The following is a 21,021-nucleotide window of genomic DNA, read 5'->3' on the forward strand; positions in this document are numbered from 1 at the left end:
GTCCCCACTTACAGAGTGCTAATTGGTCCATTGTGCAGAGTGCTGATTGGTCCATTTATAGAGTGTTGATTGGTGTGTTTACAATCCTTTAGACACAGAGTGCTGATTGATGTATTTTTACAGAGTGCTGATTGATGCATTTACAATCCTTTAGCTAGACACGGAGTGCTGATTGGAGTGTTTACAATCCTTCAGCTAGGCACAGAGCACTGATTGGTGCGTTTTTACAGAGTGCTGGTTGGTGCATTTACAATCCCTTAGCTAGACACAGAGTGCTGATTGGTGTATTATAATCCTTTAGCTAGACATAGCACTGATTGGTGCATTTTTACAGAGTGCTGATTGGTGCATTTACAAGTCTTTAGCTAGACATAGAGTGCTGATTGGTGCATTTTTACAGAGTGCTGATTGGTGCATTTACAATCCTTTAGCTAGACACAGAATGCTGATTGGTGCATTTACAATCCTCTAGCTAGACAGAAAAGTTCTCTAAGTTCCCACTTGACCCAGGAAGTCCAGCTGGCTTCACCTCTCAATCCCAGAACTTTGGGTCAGGAGTTTGAGAGCAGTGGCAATGTGGCAAAAGCCCGTCTCTACTAAAAATACAAAAATTAGCTGGGTGTGGTGGTGGGCACCTGCAATTCCAACTACTCGGGAGGCTGAGGCAGGAGAATCACTTGAAACTTGAAGGCGGAGGTTGCAGTAAGCCGAGATCATGCCACCGCACTCCAGCCTGGGCAAAAGAGAGAAACTCCATCTCAAAAAATAAAAATAAAAACAAGTTGGTGGCAGGAAACCTCTTAGGTTTATTTCATGACCCCTTAATGGAGGGTGAATTGCAATTTGAAAACCACTGCCAAGGATGTTTTCCTGTGTCGTTGAAATTATCATTTGCGGTGGCCTCATGTGCCACCAAGTGAGTCTCTCCCATTGTTGCATTGGACATCATTTTATTAATGGTAACTCCAAATATTGTGAAAGCAAACATTTTTGTGCACACAGCTCTGTCCTCTGGATTCTTTCTTTAAGATAAATTCACAGAAGTAGAATTACTAGGTCAAAGAGTATGAGACCAGAATCAAAGCTCCTTATTTCCTGACCAGTTATCTCTGTTGGTGCCTGTGTTTGTGTGTGTGAATAATAACCCCAACTCCGTGTTTGGGGGAAAAAATATTTTCAGATCTGTGTTCTCTTCTTGATGGAGACATTGAGTGATGGAGCTGGAAGGGGCCTGAGATACCATCTCGCCTGGCTGAGGCCCACAGAAAGAGAGTGTAGTAAATTCTATCTGAACAGGAAGCAGGCTGTTGAGCAGTTGCTTAGTGCAGTTCTCAGCTTAACACCCAGCACAGGAAAAACTGATTCAAGAACATTGTCCATCAACTGTCAATCAACATTTATTGTCAGAACTCTCTTCACAGCATTGGTTCCAATCCCAGAAAAACCAGACTCTGTGCTTCCCAATTATCACAGGCACCGGCCCAGGGGAGGTGAGAAGAGGAAGAAAAACACTGTGTTCTTTGAGAAGTGGCTCCTTCTGCATTTGTTTGGCACCAGGAAAAAGCCACAGAGATCTGGGTGCGCCTCATGTCGGTCCCTTGTCCATGAAATGATGGGCAATCTGTTGTCTGTCTTTCTGAAGAGCCTCATGTTTTCCCAACCAAACCTTGTCCCACAGGTCTGATAATGGGAAGAAATGCTTGAAGTGGGGTTGGAATGACAGTCTATGTGGGTTGTAGTGAAAGGGGAAGCTTTTAGAGGGAGATCAACCTGGATGTCAGTCCCAGCTCTGCCTCTTAGCAGCCTGTGATGTGAGGCAAGATACTTCAGCCCCCTAAGCCTCAGCTTCCACATCTATAAACAAGCACATCATACCAAACTCATAGGGTGTTTGCAAGAAGTACGAAGTGCCGGGTGCTGTGGCTTGTGAGTGCCCAGGAGAGTCTCAGCAGGACTGATGAGGCTGCTGCCAGCTTGTCATTATAGAGTTTTGCTTACCAATTGTTGCCATGGGTATTTTTTGTTATTATTTTGTTTTCAGTTTCTATCAACTTTGACACTATTGTATCTGTTATTATAAATTTGGGGCAAATACTTGGGTGGTTTCCTGCTATCAAGGGTGCATAGTTCACTGCAAAAGGCAGCCCCTAGCAAACACAAGCGTCTCTCTGTAAACAGGAGATGCCCTCTCCACCTGTCTACGTGTCCTTCCTGCTGAGACCATCAATTACGGGTTTCCTCTGTCCCAGACATCGCAAACAATAGTGACCTGTGTGGTGTCAGGGAGGATGCAAGTGCTCCAGGTACCCCACTGAGGTCCTTTCATCCCCCTGGCACATACAGAGACCCAGCTTAGATTCCCATGGAGGCTGTTTGCTGAGCCTTAGAGCAGCTTGACTTGCCTCCGTGTTGGAAATTCTGCCCATGAGCAGACGGATTACTGTGGGCCAGCTGTCTGTCTGTCTGTCTTTATTACCCCAGGGAGCTGTGGTTCTGAACCTCCTATTTGGGGGTTTTAGAACTAAGTGTTTCAGGGAAGTAGAACACTGCCTTGACAGACAGGAGAACTGGAGTCGTTCCTGGCTAGCCCAAGTTCTCACTGCATGACCTTGGGCAGGTCAAGCCTCCTCTTTGGCTCTCAATTTTGTCTGCTCAATGGGTACAGCGGGGAGAACGAGACAGTCACCCTAGGCTCCTGTTTTTCATGACCTTGTTATTTGTAAGGTATGCAGACATAAAGCTTCCTCGTTAGCTGTAAGGGAGACAAATAAAGTAAGAACTAACGATTACCTCAAGATCTCTTTAATCTAGTTAGAGCGACAGACTGACAACATGAAATAGTGCATGCCAGACATCATATAATTAAATGCCAGCTGTCTGGTACTGGCTATTGTTGCATTTGGAGTGCAGAGAAAAGAGAATGGGATGGGTATTTGGGGGTGGCTTTGTGGAGGTTATGGGTCCAGGAGGACAGACGAGATTGCGTCAGGCAAAGATGCAGGAGAGGGCATCCCAGGGGGGAACCCACAGGGCTTCCTGTGCCAAGAAGGGGCGCCCTTTCCAACTTTGCACGAAAGCATTTTATACTCTAGCCACATCCCTGGCTTATTTGTCCTAGAGACCCTGGGAGATCATTTCCTCTATCCCATGCCTCCTGGGCTTGCCTGAGCTGTGGGGCCCAGTGTTGGGTCCCCATCACTGCCCGAAGGGAACCTTTTCAGAGCAAGAATGAGGGAGAGTGGCATTGCTCACTGTCAGAAGCATTTCAGGCAGGAAATGAAGAATTTTGTAGGTGGTTAAAAATACTGTGAAAGCTGATTTATGTGTGCGTTTTGTTCCAGGACAGCACATTATAGCCCAAGTTCTGAGGCAAAGGCAGCAGCGCCTTTATGGCCTGCTTGGAACAGTTTTATGTCTTAGTGAGTTTTATACATTTCGGCTAAGCCAAGATGCTAGAACTTTTTTGTCCACATACTTCACTGGGGAAAACGCACGTACCACTCCTTGCACCCAACCTCATGTTACCCTGCAAAAAGAAAGAAAAGGAAGGAAGGAAGGAAGGAAGGAAGGAAGGAAGGAAGGAAGGAAGGGGAAAAGAATGTGCTTGCTATTTAGTTGGTATCCAGTTTTCAGTTAACATGAATCAAATGGTAGACAGTGAATCCACATGAAACAGAGTTAGGCATCCAGTGACATGAAAACCAAAGGATCTCTGTATATTGTTGAATATGCAGACCACTCCACCCTGCAGCATCTTTTTTTTTTTTTTTTTTTTTGTCTCACTCTGTCACCCAGGCTGGAGTGCATTGGTGCAATCTCGGCTCACTGCAACCTCCGCCTCCTGGGTTCAAGTGATTCTCCTGCTTCAGTCTCTCAAGTAGCTGGTATTACAGGCACCCGCCACCATGCCTGGCTAATTTTTGTATTTTTAGTAGAGACGGGGTTTCACCATTGTGGCCAGGCTGGTCTTGAACTCCAGACCTCAGGTGATCCGCCTGCCTCAGTCTCCCAAAGTGCTGGGATTACAGGCATGAGCCACCGCGCCCGGCCCTCCCTGCAGCATCCTCCTGATGAGAAGAAATTTCTACTAGACATTGGTGCTGAGCTAAGCTCTGTGGCCTTTCCTGGCATGCTGATATTCTCTTATCCTGTGACTAGGCTATTTTTTGTAGCTGATCATGTTTCCCACTTTGTTCATGAGGAAGCTCAGAACCAAACTTGTTCAGGGACTTTGAGCATAAGTTTCCAGGTACAAGAATTTTCCCTGGCTTTATTTGATTTTTCTACCCATGTTTTCCCTCTGCTCTATCCCCTTACTATTTTTATCCCACTATATTTTGTGCATTTTGGTAAGCTATCTCAAATCCTTTTTTGAAACACAAAGGAGCATAAATAAATCAATAAATAGATCCTGTGTTTGTAAATATGGCACTTTGTTCGTTCTACAGCAGTGTTTGCATCCATTAACTCTGTAGGTCCTCACATACCTCTGCGAGGAAAGTAAGGCAGGCTCCATTGCCCCAAATTTCCAGACATGAAAGTTGAGGTACATCCGTGAATGAACTAGTTTGCAGAAGAGGATACTCACCCACTCTTTCTATATAAAAGACTATACAAGCCTCTCTGAAGAAAACAAGAATATGAAACTAACAGCCTATTAGGTGACTTCTTAGTAGATATAGATTGAGGAAGGAGAAAACCAAGGTTGCTGTTGCCAGTTGGAAAGGATACAAATTGGGGTGACCCAGGCTTCAGAGAATACCCCAGATTTCACATCGGTGTGGCCATCTCCCCCCCACACCCCATCTTCTTATAACAGACCCACTCCCACTATTCATGTGGGTGGCATATGATCTAAGCTGGGCAGCCAATCATAGAACCACATGTCCCTAGCCATAGTGATTGGTTCAGAAGGGAGGACTCGTGATCTGAGCTGGGCCAATGAGAATCCTTCCCTGAGATTTGTTTCACCTGTAGCCGGGAAAGGAAATCCCACCTTAGGTTTGGTTGCAGAGCAGCTGACATGTGATGCTGGAACTGCTGGCAGCAGTGTTCTCTTCCGGAGAAGAAGCTCATGGAGTATGAAAGGGCAGGCAGCCAGCACAGGGCAGCTGCAGTGAGAGACAATGAGGAAGATTGCCCTGGGGGTGCTTGTTTGAAACTTGAATTCCAGGTGCCCTAGCTCACTTTTACCCCTCAGAGAGTGGAGGCCAACACATTCCCTTTTTTGAGTGAGCTAATTTGAGCTGAGTTACTTCATTTACAGCCCACAGATTTTTTGATGCATGTAGTTTTTAGACTGAAGGAATAAACCCAGAAGTTTGCTTCTCTGGTGTCCAAGTGTTGTTTTCCCAGCTCCGTGGGTCTCAACGTTCAGCTTATCTGAGAGGTCTTAGGCCCTGGGAAGTAATCATAATGTTGTGTCTGTCTACAACTGGACCACAAACAAAGGTACTAGAGCCTAATGGTTCATAGCACGGCATCTGACCGTTGTTCATCAACTGTGTGACCTTGGGCAAGTTATTTAACCTCTGAGCCTCAGTTTCTTCATCTGTGAAACAGAGATCATAGTAGCAGCTACCTCATAAGGCTCTTGTGAGGATTATACATAATAATCCTTTTCAGCACATGATGCTATGCCTGGCATCTAGTTAGCACACCACAAATATAGTTCAATTATTATGGATAATTTTATACACAATATCCCTCAAACAGTTCTATGAATAAGGCAGAACAAAGATTCCCATATCTGTCTGGGCAGCGAAGACTGTGATGCTCAGAGGGCTGTGACCCACTAGGTCACCTAATAAGTGGAAGAGTCTGGATTCTGGACACCGGAATCAAATCCGGAGTCCCCCCACTTCGGACTATGCTTCTCAAATGGCATTGTGTTGGCAACTGTCAGGTGGCCAATTTAATAGCTTATAAAGGGCACTGTCCCTCCAGGGACAGTGTTTATTAGAGAAGCCAAATTCTGGCCAGAATGCTGCTTGGTGGGGACAGAGGATTGGCCCTGGAAAGATGCCCAGAGAAAAGACTGCTTAAGCTGAAGCCCCCAGGCACCCCAGCCAGTTTCAGCACACCCTCCTTCTCCCCTGCTTCTCCCTCACTGCAAGCTCCGTGTACCCACACACTTTACTTATGAAAATTCTAAAAGACAGATGGTCAGAACCAGAAGCCAATACAGAGATCATTGTAGTCCATTCAACATTTATTAAACAGGCATAGTAGATGTAATGATGAACCAGACACAGATCAAATCTCTCATTTACAGATGAGAACCGTGAGTCTGGGAGGGAAGATATCTTCCCTAAGGTCTACTGATAGTAACTGCATTAGGCACCTTCTACAGAATATCTGCCTAGCTCACAATAGGCCCCCTTTCCTGAGGTTTGTGTGATCCCACCTACCCAGTCACAGCTGATTGGATCAGAGGAACACACCTGACCGAAGCCGGGCCAATCAGATTTTAAATCCCGGGAATCTGACCCTAGGACGAGATGCCGATCATAGTTAGCTCAGGGAGGAAGGGGCAGAATGACAGTATGGTTATATCAATGGTCCAGTTCTTGGTTCCAACCCTTGATTGTCCTGCGAGCACTACCCATTCCTTACAGCACATCTCTCCTCTTCATTTTGGGGGTTTTGAAGTTATTAAAGTTATTGATTTCTTTTCCTTACAACCAAAACAATCTAAATTAAGATTGTGGCCAAGCTTGGATTAAAACCCGCCTCCTGGCTCCAAGACTCATGTTTTTCCATCATGCTGACTGTCAGCAAAGGCGTCTACCATGGATTTGTCAAAACTCTGCTCTTTAAATGCTTGTTGGACACACCAGGCATGCATCCCGGTCGAAAAATAAATCAAATGAAATCGAAATCATAAAAATCAAAATCTAATCATCATCAAATCATCATCAAAGCTCATCGTATGGTAATCATCATCAATCATCATCGAAATCAATCATCTCAATCTCAAAATGTCAATCAAATATCAATCCAAAATAGTCTCATCTCATCATCATCATCCGAAACAAAATCATCATCATCGAAATCTCAAAGTAATCGAAATCGAAATCGAAAATCATCATCATCAAAATCATCCGAAAATCAAAAAATCATCATCATCTCATCTCTCATCGTATCAGATCGAAATGTCATCTCGTCATCATCCGGAAATCAATCGGAAATCATCGAAATATCATCAGGGTCAAAATGATCATCATCCGAAACAACATCAAAATAATCGAAATCAAAATCATCATCCATCATCGTCAGAAATCAATCATCGAAATCTGCATCGAAATCATCAATCATCTAAAATAAATATCGAAAATCAATCATCATCCAAAATCATGAAATCAATCATCATCAAAATATCAATCATCGTATCGAAATCAATCGTAGTAAAAAATCATCGAAATCATCCGTCAAAATCAATCATCATCAAAGTCGAAATCTCTCGTCATCTCGTCGAAATATCGAAATCAATCAAAATCGAAAATAAAATCAATCAAAATCAAAATCAATCATCAAAAATCATCAATCGTATCAATCATCTCAGCAATCTCATCAAAATCAAATAATCATCATCAAAATAGAGGTGGTGGTGGGAGTAGGTGGTGGTGGGGGTAGGTGGTGGGGGAGTGAGGTAGGTGGTGGGTGGTGTAGGTGGGGGTAGGTGGTGGTGGGGGTTGGGGTAGTTGGTGGTGGGGCGTGGGGGTAGGTGGTGGGGGGGTGGGGGTAGTTCTGGCAGGTGTCCAGTTGTTTGATCTCTAAAGCAATTACCTTGGGGTGAGGGAGTCACAGTGGCTACAGTGAGGCCTTCACCAGCTGTGCACCCAGGGCAAGTTACTTTTCTCAGTTTCCTCCTCTGATATTTATCTCGTACATGTAAAGTGCTTAGAGCAGTATGCAGCAATGCAAGCTATTTGTTATGCGACTAACCTGCTTTTTAAAGATGGCATTTGCCCACAAAACCTTCGTAGACCCTTAGGGTTTAGCTTTCACTCACATCTCTCTAGCTACTGCAATTCCTCTGAGATCCAGCCTGGAATGATTACATTTTTAGCATAAAAACAAGTCACATTCAAAGCCCAAGTGTGATAACCACAGGAAAAGCAATCGGTCTCTGTCCTTTGACACACCTTGATATGAGGGCTGTACCTCTCATGAGGTAGTTGTCTCAGTTATACATTGCCTAGGACAGGAGCTGACCAGCTTGACTGAAGTGTCTCATGAAACTTTCATTCAACAATTATTTGCTAAGTGCCTGGGTTGGGGGACAGGGTCTGTCTGTATGGTGACAGATTAATAGATAAATACAATACCAGGACTGTGAAAGAGGTAAGTGTAAGGAGCTATGGATGCAATGAGTATATGGACCCAGTTCAGATGGGGGCATTAGGGAAGGAGGCCCAGAGGAAGAGAAAGATGAGTAAGAGTTAGATGGGCAATGGAATTTTACAGCCACAGATCAGCAGACACCTGACAAAACCAATGTCGACATGGATGTAGAACCAAGAAAACTCTGACATTGCTGGCAGAGTGTAAATGGGTACAAAACTCTGGAAAGCAAATCAGCATTAACTAGCAAAGTTGAAGATGCATTTGTGTACCAATTGAGGTATATAAGTGTGAATTTTGTTGCAACAGCAAAAAATAAAAAATGTAAATGTCCATTGTATTCATTAGCGACTGCTGCAATAAAGCTGTGTAACAAACAATCCTAAGAATATCATTGGCTTATAAGGACAAACATTTATTTCTTGCACACAGGAGTGCAGGTGAGCTGGGGTGAACTCAAGTTCACACTGGCTACAAGTAGCGCTCATCTGGGGACTCAGGCTGAAAAGACAACAGCTTACTGGGAACATGCTCTTCTATGGCAAATGACAGGACCTCAAGAGGCCAAACTAAACCACAAAAGCACATTAAAAACCTCCATTTGCGGCCGGGCGCATTGGCTCACGCCTGTAATCCCAGCACTTTGGGAGGCTGAAGCAGGCAGATCACGAGGTCAGGAGTTCAAGACCAGCCTGGCCAATACAGTGAAACCCCATCTCTACTAAAAATACAAAAATTAGCCAGGTGTGGTGGCATACCTCTGTGGTCCCAGCTACTGAGGAGTCTGAGGCAGGAGAATCGCGTGAACCCAGGAGGCAGAGGTTGCAGTGAGCCGAGACCACACCATTGCACTCCAGCCTGGGTGACAGAATGAGACTCCGTCTCAAAACAACAAGAACAACAACAAAAAACCCCCTTTTGTATCACATTCTTTAGCATTTGCTTGGTTAAATTCCATTAGGCCAAAGCCCGAGTCAACGGGATGGGGATATATTCTCCATCTACTCTGTACATCTACTCTATACAGTCCTAGAGTAAAGAATTGGGAGTGATAATTCAACCAGACCATGAATAGAAGAATGGATCAATAAACTGTGGTACAGTCATACAATGAAGTATTATACAGCAATGAAAACAAATGGCCTCGATCAGTAAACTATGACCCATGGGCCAAATCCAGCTTGCTGCCTATTTTTGTAAACAGGGTTGTATTGGAACATGGCCACGTTCATTCATTTACATATTGTCTGTATCTGCTTTCACACTATAATGACAGAGTTGAGCAGCTGCAACAGACTGTTGGGCCCACAAAGCTTAAAATATGAACAATCTGTCCCTTTCCAGAAAACTTTACCGAGCTCTGATCTAGATCTACGCATATCAACATGGATAAATCTCACAAACATAATGTTACATGAAAGGACAAGTTGCAGAGGAATGTAAACCAGAGGCTCCCATTCACTTAAAGTTTGAAAATATTCAAAATATTCAAAACAGGGCTACATACTGCTCGTCTTAGTCCCTTTGTGCTGCAATAACAGAATACCACAGACTGGGGAATTTAAGAAAAGAAATTTATTGGCTTGCAGTTCTGGAGGCTGGGAAATCCAATATGAAGATGCCAGCAGATTTGGTGATTCTGATTTCAAGATGGGGCCTTGAATGCTGTGACCTCCAGAGGGGAGGAAGGCTTAGTCTTTGCATGGTGAAAAGTGGAAGGGCAAACGAGAGCCAGAGGGGGTTGAATGTGTCCTTTTATAATGGCATGAACCCACACATGAAGGTGGAGCCCTCATGGCCCAATCACCCCTTAAAGATCCCACCTCCTAATATGGTTACAATGGTAATTAATTTTTCAACGTGAGTTTTGGAGGGGACAAATCTTCAAACCACAGCACGTCTAACTTTCAAACCTGTGCTGTACTAATGGTAAATATAAAAAGCAAGGTAGTGACAGCCCCAGTCATTGGATAGACAGATGTGCTTGGGACAGGTGCCCAGGGGGCCTCTATTGCATGGGTAATGTTTTCTTCCTTTAGCTGGGTGGAGGTGGTAGTGCATGGGGATTAATTTTATTGTTATTTATACCTTTTATGTAGGTCCTAAATATTTACAATATTAATAGAAAAAAACAGTTAGAAGAGGTAGGAGAACACAGAGGTGGGGGAAGGTGTTCCAGGCCCAGGCTCCAGGTTGCAAGGGTGGAGGCATGAGAAAGACGAGGCATGGCGTACACGGGGAGGAGGGAATGGAGAGAGGAGACTGGGAGGACAGCTGGGTCTTTGGGCCATTCCCAGGAGTCTGATTCTATACCAAGGCCAAGGCAAGCCCCCGGGCAGCTCTGAGCTTTTGTGCCACTGTGATCAGATTTGTGTTTGAGAACAGTCAGCCTGGTTGCAATAGGGAGGGTGGTGGGGAGCAGGGCTGCAACACGACCCCAGAGGGAACACCTCCTCAGCATTTGTCCCTGAGGTGCCTCACTCTCTCACCCTACTCCTGGCCCTGGCATGCCTTCTCTCCTGAAGCCTACATGGCTCCCTCCGTCCCCTCCTTCCAGTCTTCACTCAAAAGGTGCCTTCTCCGCGAGGCCCTCCCTGGCTACTGTCTTTAAATTGAACCCCCTCTGAATTTCCCTTATTCCCCTTGCTTTTTCTCCATAGCATTTCCTGTATATTTTGCTTATTTGTTTTGCTTATTGTCTTCCTCTACTAGAATGTAGCTCCATCTCCTCACTGATGGATCCCCAGGGCCTAGCGTAGTGGAGGATAATAGGAAATGTTCACTAAATATTTGCTGAATGAATGAATTTATAGGAACTTCAGGACTGACAGGAAGCTGTCACTTTCTCTTGCTGATTTCAGCCGCCTGGAGGATGAAAGCAGCTGTTTGGCCTGATTCAGGGATGGGGCTTGGCTCAGAGGAGGTGAAAGAAAGTCAGCAGGACGGGTGAGGTCTCCACATCTTTGGTTATCAGGACACAAGGTGTGGTGTGGAAGAGCATGGACCCCAGGACCTGTATCCAGCCCTTCCCGGCCAGCTCTCGCTGGTGGAGAGAGGGCTGCCCCCTGCCCGCCTCTCTCCTCGGTGATGTTTCTGCTCCCAGCACCTGCCTTTACCTGGGCGACTCCTGTCATGGAATTCTGACTTCTCCAAGTCCTGCTTAGCTAAACTCCCTGCCTCCTCCGACCAATTTCCCCCTTTTTGGGATTCCTATACACTGAAACCTGTACTGTTCCACTCAGCCCAACGAGGAATGCAGCCTCGTAGAGTTCTCACATTGTTTTTTGCGTGTGTTTTGTCTGCAGCCCCACTTGCGGCCTGCCAGAGCAGACGCCCATCTCCTGTGCGCCAAGAAGCCCACAGGGCGAGGGCCCCCACTGGTGCTCGGTAAACCCTCATGGGGAGAAGGAAAGGTGCTGTCATTTCCATCAGACATGTGTAGCCACTAGCGTTTCTTTTGGGCTTCCCATCAAGTGGCACTTGCCTACCCCCCAACCCCCGCATTTCTTCTGATGGGAAACACACACTGTCACCTGTGCTGTCGCATTCCACCCTCCAAGAACCCCAGCAAGTGGGTGCTTTATTGCCGCTTTCCAGATGAGTGCACTGCCACCCCGAGAAACGCAGCACAGTCCGTCAGAGGCACAGTGCGTCAGAGCTGGCTCTGAGTTCCTTGGGGCTGAGGGAGAGAGAGCTCCCTCGTCCCCTTCTCTGCCAGCTGCATCTTCCCAGCTAGTTCAGAGCCTTCAACACCAGAAGACTGCGCTCTGGAGGGGAAGTCAGAGCCTGAACTGAGCTGTGTATATGGCAGTGAACAAAGGCTCGGGGGCTCTTCCTAAATGTCTGGCTGGAGGCACCAGCGTTTGTATCAGTGGCCTCCTGTCTCCTTGCCTCCTGTCTTTGAGCTGAGTAAGGAATCAGAGAGCTCTCCTTCCACCTCCTGCCTGCATCCCCTCCACGAGGGCACCTGCTCAGGCCTGGCTTTAGCCAGATCACTGCACGGCTGCTTGAGACGGCTCTGCCTATGGGGAAAGTTCAGGTTTCTTCATCTGATATTCCAAGCACGCCTTGATCTGCCCAAGCTCACTCCTCCAGCCTCCGCCCACCCGCCTTTCCTCACCGCTCAGTCCCTCTGCTCTCACTCCTGTAGGGAAGTTGTGTGGAGGTGGGATATGGTTATCCATGAGCGCCTGAGGGGTAAGGAGCAGCCCTGTGGGTAGGGGCCAGGCCTCTGTGAAAGAGAGGTCATTTGCAGTGCATCCAGGAAACCTTCCCTTTGTCCCTCCTGACGCATACACCCCTTTCCACACCCGGCTTCCCCTCCTTCTTGGCCTGGAATGCTGACTTCTCTGCATCCAAGGGCTCCCTTGCCCTCTGGCTTGCAGCTGGGTTTGGAGGAAGGGAGGAGAGTGAGGACAGGGAATTTATTACCCCAGGTCCCTCCCGCAAGGTCACCACAGGGTGGCCGTGTCCCTCTGACCCCGTTTGCAGCTGCTATTAGGCAGCTACTCTCAGAGGGGGCTCCCCACTCTTGCTAGCCCTAGGGTTCTGAGGCTCCCCATGTTGGTTTCCCTAAACCCTGCCTCCATCTTTGTAGAGGCCCTTTATTCAAGTCTCCTCACGTTGCGCAGGGTGAGGCTGTGATCACGGTGCTACCAGCACCCTGCACGAATCTAATGCTGGCCCCTTGAGGGAGAGCCGAATCCCCAGACAGGAAACAGGGACTGAGACAGCAGGCTCTGTAGGCAGGAGGGCACAGCCGCCACTTCCTGGGCATCCTTCTCCTGGAATGGAGGCACCCCTTGGCGAGGCACAGGCAGGAGCTCAGTAAACTCCACTGACTATCTTAGTGCTTGCTGCTTCCAACATGGAGCTGAGTGCAAATGCCGAAGGTGGCTCCTTCCACTCCTCCTCTGGGAAGGGGAAGCCGCCCTGAACCACCAATGGAGACCATCCAGAGCACTAACAGTCATCTCCAAACACTTGGCTCACACACCCCAGTGGGCAGAATATTTTTGAGGATGTGCCGCTTATCAGGTCAGGGTCCCAGCAGGAGACAGATGCCACTTTTCAATTAGGGTAATATGAGCAGATTTCTTCACAAAGGACTCTTTATAAAGGTGCAAGTGCAGGGACGCCTGGAGGGACAGTGCAGTAAGCAGGGGCTGGCTGCGCCGCAGGGCTGTGACCGCCACACCACAAGGGGAGGGGGTGCTGAGCCAAATTTGGAAGGAGACAATCAACTTGTAAGCAGCTTCCAGGAAAGAGTTGCCTGCGGTGCCCTGCGGGGATGGAGCGGTGGAATCAATTCCCCAACTGCACTTTGCCAGTGTCCTCTGATCTCCCCGAGCCTCCCCTTAGCCAAATCCTACCTGACACCTGAGGGCAGGGAGCCCGGGTGATGGAGACCATGCAGGGCAGCCTCAGAGCAGGGAGGTGGAGGAGGTGAGGAACCCAGGGGTAAGCAGGAGATACTCAGCGTGTATCCCTAGCAAATGTACACTTATTTATTAGTAAATTCTAAATGTGCAATTGTGCTAATATGTGCATTATAAAGTATACAGAAAAAGGGGAGTTGAAAAGCATGTGGTAAAACAGATAGAAGTGGAAGTTCTATTCCATTTCCTCTGCCCCCAATAGATTCTTTCACGCCCCGTGGGGGTGTGTTTTTCCTGCTTTGAGGAACACCGAGTTCAAAGGCCAGTGCCCTGAAGGAACACTCTGGGGTGACGGGAACATTAAATTGATCTTCATGGTGGTTGTATGAGTGCATACACATGTGCCTGTGTCACACTGCACACCAATCTGGGTCAGCGGGTTCCCTGTTCTTCCATTGTTCATCCGGGAGGTGGGGCTGCCTGTAGCGCCAGGGCTACCTCCCTCACTGTCTTTTCTTCTCACTCCTCTTAGCCCATCCGTACAAGGCTGACGTGGTCCAGCCCAGAATGCCTGCCTCCCTGGGGAGGTCCAGCCACCTTATTCGCTGAGAGTAATCATGAGTCACATGTATATAGCTCTTTCTATGTGCTGGGAGTAGCTCTAAGCACTGAATATGCATTCACTCATTTAATCCCCGCAACAGCCCTGTGAACACTGGTACTGTCTTTACTTTCATTTTACAAACAAGGACACTGAAGCACAGAGAGGTCAAGTGACTCACCCAAAGCCACACAGCTTGTAGAGTAGAGCCGGGACTTGCTCCAGGGCCTGCGCTCCAATCCACATCATGCAGCTTCTCATCTTCCTCAGGGCCAGAAAGAAAGTTACACTCGGGGCCTGTTCCCTTGAAGCCGATCTCTTTTTTCTCTGTCATTTTTCCCAAATTCCAGTTCTTTTCCTCTCACGTGGCAATTGGTGTGGGACGGAGTCCAGGCCAGGGCTATCTTGGCAGCACTGTGGTAATGAATGAGCAGCGCCCTAGGGCAGGCAGCCTGGGAGGCAGAGTCAGGGCCTGGGGCTTCGCCTTTCTCCTGGTCAGCCTGGAGGTGGGAGAGGTTTCTGTTTGCCCAGACAACCCCCAGCAGGCTGGCTTCCTTCTCGCCCTCCCTCCCCACCACCTGCAATGAGTTGCTGCTGCCCCAGCCTGTGAGATGCTCCACGGCCTTCCAGGCCCAGTGAACCCACACCCCGCCTTGTGAATCTGAGAGCCCAGATTCCCTCACTGCGACTCCCGGAAGGCAGGAACCATATCTGTCTTCCTCACTGTCACCACCCGACACCTTCCTCAAAGGTGCTTTGGGACACAGCAGGTACCGATAACTGCTAGACTCTGCAAAGGAATGTTAGAATGTTCTCAAAGGTCTTGACAATGTTCTGTGGGCCTGGTGGGTCACCAGGGTTTTCCAGCAGGTGAGTTTCATGGCCAGAATTCTCCAAGTGTCCTGAGGTGTTTGGGGCTGGCTGGTATCTTCCTTTTTTTTTTTTTTTTTTGAGATACAGTCTCACTCTGTTGCCCAGGCTAGAGTGCCGTGGCACGATCTCAGCTCACTGCAACCTCTGCCTCCCAGTTTCAAGTGATTCTCCTGCCTCAGCCTCCCCAGTAGCTGGGACTATAGTGCGCACCAAAAAGCCCGGCTAATTTTTGTATTTTTAGTAGAGACGAGGTTTTGCCACATTGACCAGACTGGTCTTGAACTCCTAGGCTCAAGTGATCCGCCTGCCTTGGCCTCCCACAATGTTGGGATTACAGGCGTGAGCCACCGCGCCTGGCAGCATCCTCCCTTCTTTCTGAAGTGTTTACTGAGAGCTCTGGTAGCCTGATGAGCCCCTCCCCATGGGCTGCAAAAGAGAGGGTGGACCCCGCTCATCAGCAGCACGAGGTGTGGGAAGCAGCAGGGCGACGCTTGCGAGGCCTGCTTCCGCAGCTGCTGGGCACCATTCGTGCCCACCCGGTGGGGGAGAGCCTGCGGGGCATGGGCCTCGCAACAGCCTCGCGTCAGAAGGCCCTGAGCAGACTGATCTCTGTTGCCTCACAAGGCAGGTCACTTCCCTCCTGAGCTTCCAAGCCTTTACCGGAGCTGTTTTCTTGTCCCTTAAGTCTGTCGGTATTGAAGTCTGGGCGGCCTGACAGCCCTGGCAGGCAGCCCAGAGGCCAGCGCCCCAGGCAGACACTCTGCCTTATTTACGCAGCTTCGAGGCCGCTGTGATTGGGTGGCATTTGTGAGCACAAAAGAGAAGACTCGGGCATTCGGAAGGCCCTTTCAGCAAAGGGCGCCACAGGCCTGCTGGCTGAAAATTCTCCTGAGCTCGGCTGGAGTCTGTTTGCAGGTGTGCAGGCGTTTCTGTTTGCTTCCTGACCCTGGCCTCCTGGGCACTGCAGGGGACAGGCCTCTGCATGTGGGGACAGGAGGGGGTTGGCACAGAGGTTTCTGCCACGGCCTCTCTGCCTGGAGGACCTGGCCTTGTGGTCTTCCCCAGGCCCATGTGCCCTGCTTGCCTGCTCTCTCACCAACAGGGTGATGAGATGGCATCCACAGGGATCAGTCCTGTACCGCCTGGCCTCCCTCTCCCTGCCTCTGCAACCCTCTGAGAAGTGAACAGAAGCTGCTGCGGTGTGGCCGGGAGTCAGCTAGGAAGGGCCAATTGGCTTAACTGGTGCCCCACGTGACTGGGGCTCCTTGGTCACATCATCATCTGTGGTACCTAGATCAAAGGTCCTGCCAGGGGTGCACCAAGTCCTCCTCTTGGCAGGAAGCAACAGACTAGAGCAAGTGAGAGAGAGTAGAAGCTGGTGGGGAGTTTTCCCAGACAACAGCCTGTCCCATGCTGCTCCCTGCCGGCCCCAAATCAGGAGTCCCCCCTACCTCACGCCTCACCGTGTTTCTAGTCCTGAGAGCGATGGGCTGGGGAATGGAGGCTCTGAAAATTCCACCCAGGAATGGTGCCCGGTTCCGGCATGCCCTGTGGCCGTCTGTTGTTGATTTTAAATCTGTTCGCCCAGGAGTCCCAGTTCAGCTCAGCAGACAGCAGTATTTGCTTATTAATTTGTTTATTGATTTACTGGGCTGTACTTGGGGCTTCTCCCGGGAAGGACTCCAGACGCGCGTGTGCCGCTCCGCATGCAGCCATCCATCAGACTCAAGTTTGGGCTTAAGATGCCACAAGGCCTGGAGTGGGCAGGCCTGGAGCCAGCGCAAAGCTCCCGGAGGATGGACTGGACCACGGGGCACTGGAGGACTGAGGACAGTCGGGGAGCTGGGAGGCCGCCTGCAGCAGCTGCTGGACGCAGGCATGCTGTACTCTGTGGGAATGGGGCCCCTGGAGCTGTGCAGCTGGGCACTCCTGGTTTGGGCCTCTCCTTACAGGGCAAGGGGAACACATGTCTTCTCAGAAAGGCCCTTCTCTGTCTCAGATCGTATTTAAGAGGCCTCCTTCCAGAGGCAGGGCATGGAGGAGAAAGCCAGTCCAAGGTCTTGGGTGCCCAGAGGCTCAGATTCCTGTCTTCGGATGGTTTTCCAACGTGCCAGGCTTAAGTAAGGCGAGGGGTGTTTCTAGCAACGATTCTCTCAGCTCTTGCATAATAAACTACTTTTTTTTAAAAAAAAAAACCTCTGAGGACACGTCTGTGGCTTTGTCGCCTTTTTGAGACATATGCTGACTACAGATTGTGGCAGCAGGATGGAGGGGAGGGGAGGAGAAGCGGGAGGAGGCCACGGTGTCTGAACAGAATTCTGTCACGGATGTAGAAAGAACCTTCCTGAGGACTTGTAAGAGCGAGGTGGCTGTGATTGTGGACTTGGCATCAGGCAGACCTGGGGTGAATCCTGGCTCCCTCATTTATGAGCTGGGCAACCTTAGGCAAGTTATTCACCCTCTCTGTGCTTCATCTCATCCATAAAGTCAGAGTCAGCTTGTCAGCCTCACAGGACTGATGTGAGGGTTATAAACGAGACAATGTCGGAAACACATTAGTATATAATTAGCTGCTACCTCCTTAGCACATGTGTAAGGTGGGAGACAGGATGCTTCCTGATGGAACTCTCACCCCTGAAATGAAAAGAGGGCCGTGTCTGAGTAAACCCGAGAGTTCCCTTTTCAGATCTGCCTTTCTCTTTGGCTGCTCTGGACTTCCCTGGGCCTTCCTGGTGCTGTTACGTTTCCCTTTCCCTCCACGTCCAATATCAAAACCTCCTGATGTGTCTATAAGCCAGCATGGACGAACAGGAAGCCTCGGAGGATGCTGGGTATGGACACGGGTGCTCAGGTCAGGAGAGGGAAGGGGCGGTGGGTACCCTCAAACCCCGCTGCCTTGTGAGAGTGGAGCATGCGGGCTGAGGAGTCCCACTGCCCAGGCTCCACTCCCAGCCCTGCTGGGCACTGCTGTGCATCCTTGAGCAAGCGGCCTGATCCCCTGAGCCTGATTTCTGCATCTGTGCAGAAATAGACTATGATAGGACTGCACTTAGCCTGGAGGGTTGTGAGGGTAAGCGAGCTAACGCATGTTACACACTTAAAATACGAAGCATCCGGTACATAGTTCCAAGTCCTCCCCAACATCTGCCGTCATTCCTATCCCCTCCCTGAGCACACCACACTTAAGCCATGTCCAGTCGTGGCCTCTTTGCCTTTGCATTTGCTGTTCCTTAGCCAGGACTGTTCTTCCTCCCAACCTGTCTAAGTCTTTCTCATCTTTCAGAGCCTTGTTCCATTCACTTCGGAAAAATCTTTCTCAGTCCCTTGGGATAAAATTTACCTCTCTCTCTCTCTCTTTCTCTCTCTTGCTCGCTCCTGAACTCCCCAACTCTCTGCATGTATCTGTCTCAGTTATATCACTTTCTTCCCTCTCCCTCCACCGCCCACCAAAGGCCTCCTCATTCTTCAGGACTTGACGTAGATGTCACTCCCTCCAGGAAGTCTTCCTAGATCCCCTCCCACCCCTGCATTTCCTCCCACAATACTCTGTGTCTACACATCCTCACCACACTCTGAGGGATGGGTTGCTCTGTTTCTTTGTGTGCCTCCCCCAGCTGATTGTGGGCTTCTAGTGAGGCATCCGTATCAGTTAGCCTTAGCATGGGCTGTAGGTCATGAATAGTACAACCCCAAATATTGGCCCATGCAGTTTAGCAGTGTTATTTCTTCCTCTCTTGAAAGTCTGCAGTATGGGGCTGGTTGGTGGCTCTGTTTGATATGGTCCTCTGAGGCCCAGGCTCCTATTATCTTGTTGTGCTGTGAGGGGTGACCTCCGTCTCCTCACAGTCCAATGCGGCTTCTTCAATTCCAGCCATTTCATCCACTTTTCAGTCACCTGGGGGAAGAGTGAGTGCCAGCCATCCCTTAAGGAGTTTCAGAAGCTATCACTTGACACTTTGCACTGTATTGGTCTGAATTTAGTGAGCGGACTATGTCTAGCTGCAAGAGAGGCTGAGAAATCTGGTCTTTATTCTGTATGGCTATGTGCCTGGCCAAGAATTCCAGGACTAGGGAAGAAGGGGAGAGTGGAATGGGGACGACCAGCAGTCTCTGCCATAGGGCCCCTGCCTCATTCATCCCTATGCTGTGCCCCAGCCACACCACAGCACATTGCCTGGCACATAGTAGACATTCCACGTTTGCAGAAAGAAAGGCCTGTATTGACAGTTACAGCATGTGCGTTTGCCTCCTTGACTGGAGTACATGTGTGGCGGCTGCTGATTGATCCATGTGTTCCCCTCCCCAGTTCACTCATTCAACAAACATTTGTGCTTCCTATGCACTGGATGTTGTTCTAGATACAGGGATGAAGCCATGAATAAAAGAGGCAGAAGTCTGTACCCTCTGGGGCTCACATCCCAGTGGCTTCTATAGTGATAGGAAGCACTGTTCGGCCAGGTGAGGTGGCTCACGCCTGTAATCACAGCACTTTGGGAGGCTGAAGCAGGCGGATCACCAGAGGTCAGGAGTCCAAGACCAGGCTGGCCAACATGGTGAAACCCTGTCTCTACTAAAAATACAAAAATTAGCTGGGTGTGGTGGTGGGCACTTGTAATCCCAGCTACTCAGGAGGCTGAGGCAGGAGAATCACTTGAACCCGGGAGGTGGAGGTTGCAGTGAGTCGAGATGGTGCCATTGCACTCCAGCCTAGGCAACAGAGTGAGACTCGGTCTCAAAACAAAAAAAAAAAAAGAAAAAAAAAAAAAAAGGCAAGCACTGTTCGCAGTACTTTCTTTCTTCATTAAAAAAAAAAAAAAAGAAAAGAAAAGAAACAGGGTCTTTCTCTGTTGCCCAGGCTGGAGTGCAGTGGTGCAATCATAGCTCACTGCAGCCTTAACCTTCAAGGCTCAAGCGATCCTCCTGCCTCAAGATGTCCGCCACCACACCCGGCTAATTTTTTGATTTTTTTTTTTTTTTTTTTGAGACGGAGTCTCGCTCTGTCGCCCAGGCTGGAGTGCAATGGCGTGATCTCGGCTCACTGTAAGCTCCGCCTCCCGGGTTCACGCCATTCTTCTGCCTCAGCCTCCCAAGTAGCTGGGACTACAGGCGCCCACCACCACGCCCAGATAATTTTTTGTATTTTTAGTAGAGACGGGGTTTCACTGTGTTAGCCAGGATGGTATCGATCTCTCGATCTCGTGATCCACCTTCCTTGGCCTCCCAAAGTGCTGGGATTACAGGTGTGAGCCACCATGCCCGATCCAAATTGTTTCTGAGGACTAACTCGTGCAAGTTGGGTCCCCACATTAGTCACCTCTGTCTTACAGGTGAGGAAACTGAGGTACAGAAAGGTCAAATGACTCACTACGGTCGCACGGCTTATGTGAGGCAGAGTTGGGTTTTGACCTGGATGGTCTGCTGGAGAGCCCACTATTGCCTCTAGCGCCCTTGCACTCCAGTGCCCTTGCTGCACGCCCTGCCCTGTGCCCTGCTTTCCTCAGTTAACGGAGCCACAGATATTTCCCGTAGTTTCTGTCATCACCATCTGTGGTGGCTCCAGGGGGAAGGGCGGAGCAGAGCAGCTGTGGTCTGCAGTAAATAGGGGGAGAGGAGGGGCTTGTGGTTCCCGTGTGGGGTCAAGAAGCATTTGTGGGCACTTGCCTGGCTGGGGCCTGTGGTGAATGGAGCCGGAGCCCTCCTGGCCTGGCTGACATGTTCTCTCTGCCCCTCTTTGATTCTCCCCGGGGCCTGCCTGCCTTCTCAGGCCCTCTCTGAAGTCCAAAGGGAGGCTGCAGGGCCTCGAGCCTTCCCCACCTGCCTTGT

This window comes from Papio anubis, chromosome 6, assembly GCF_008728515.1.
Source record: "Papio anubis isolate 15944 chromosome 6, Panubis1.0, whole genome shotgun sequence".
NCBI lineage: Eukaryota > Metazoa > Chordata > Mammalia > Primates > Cercopithecidae > Papio > Papio anubis.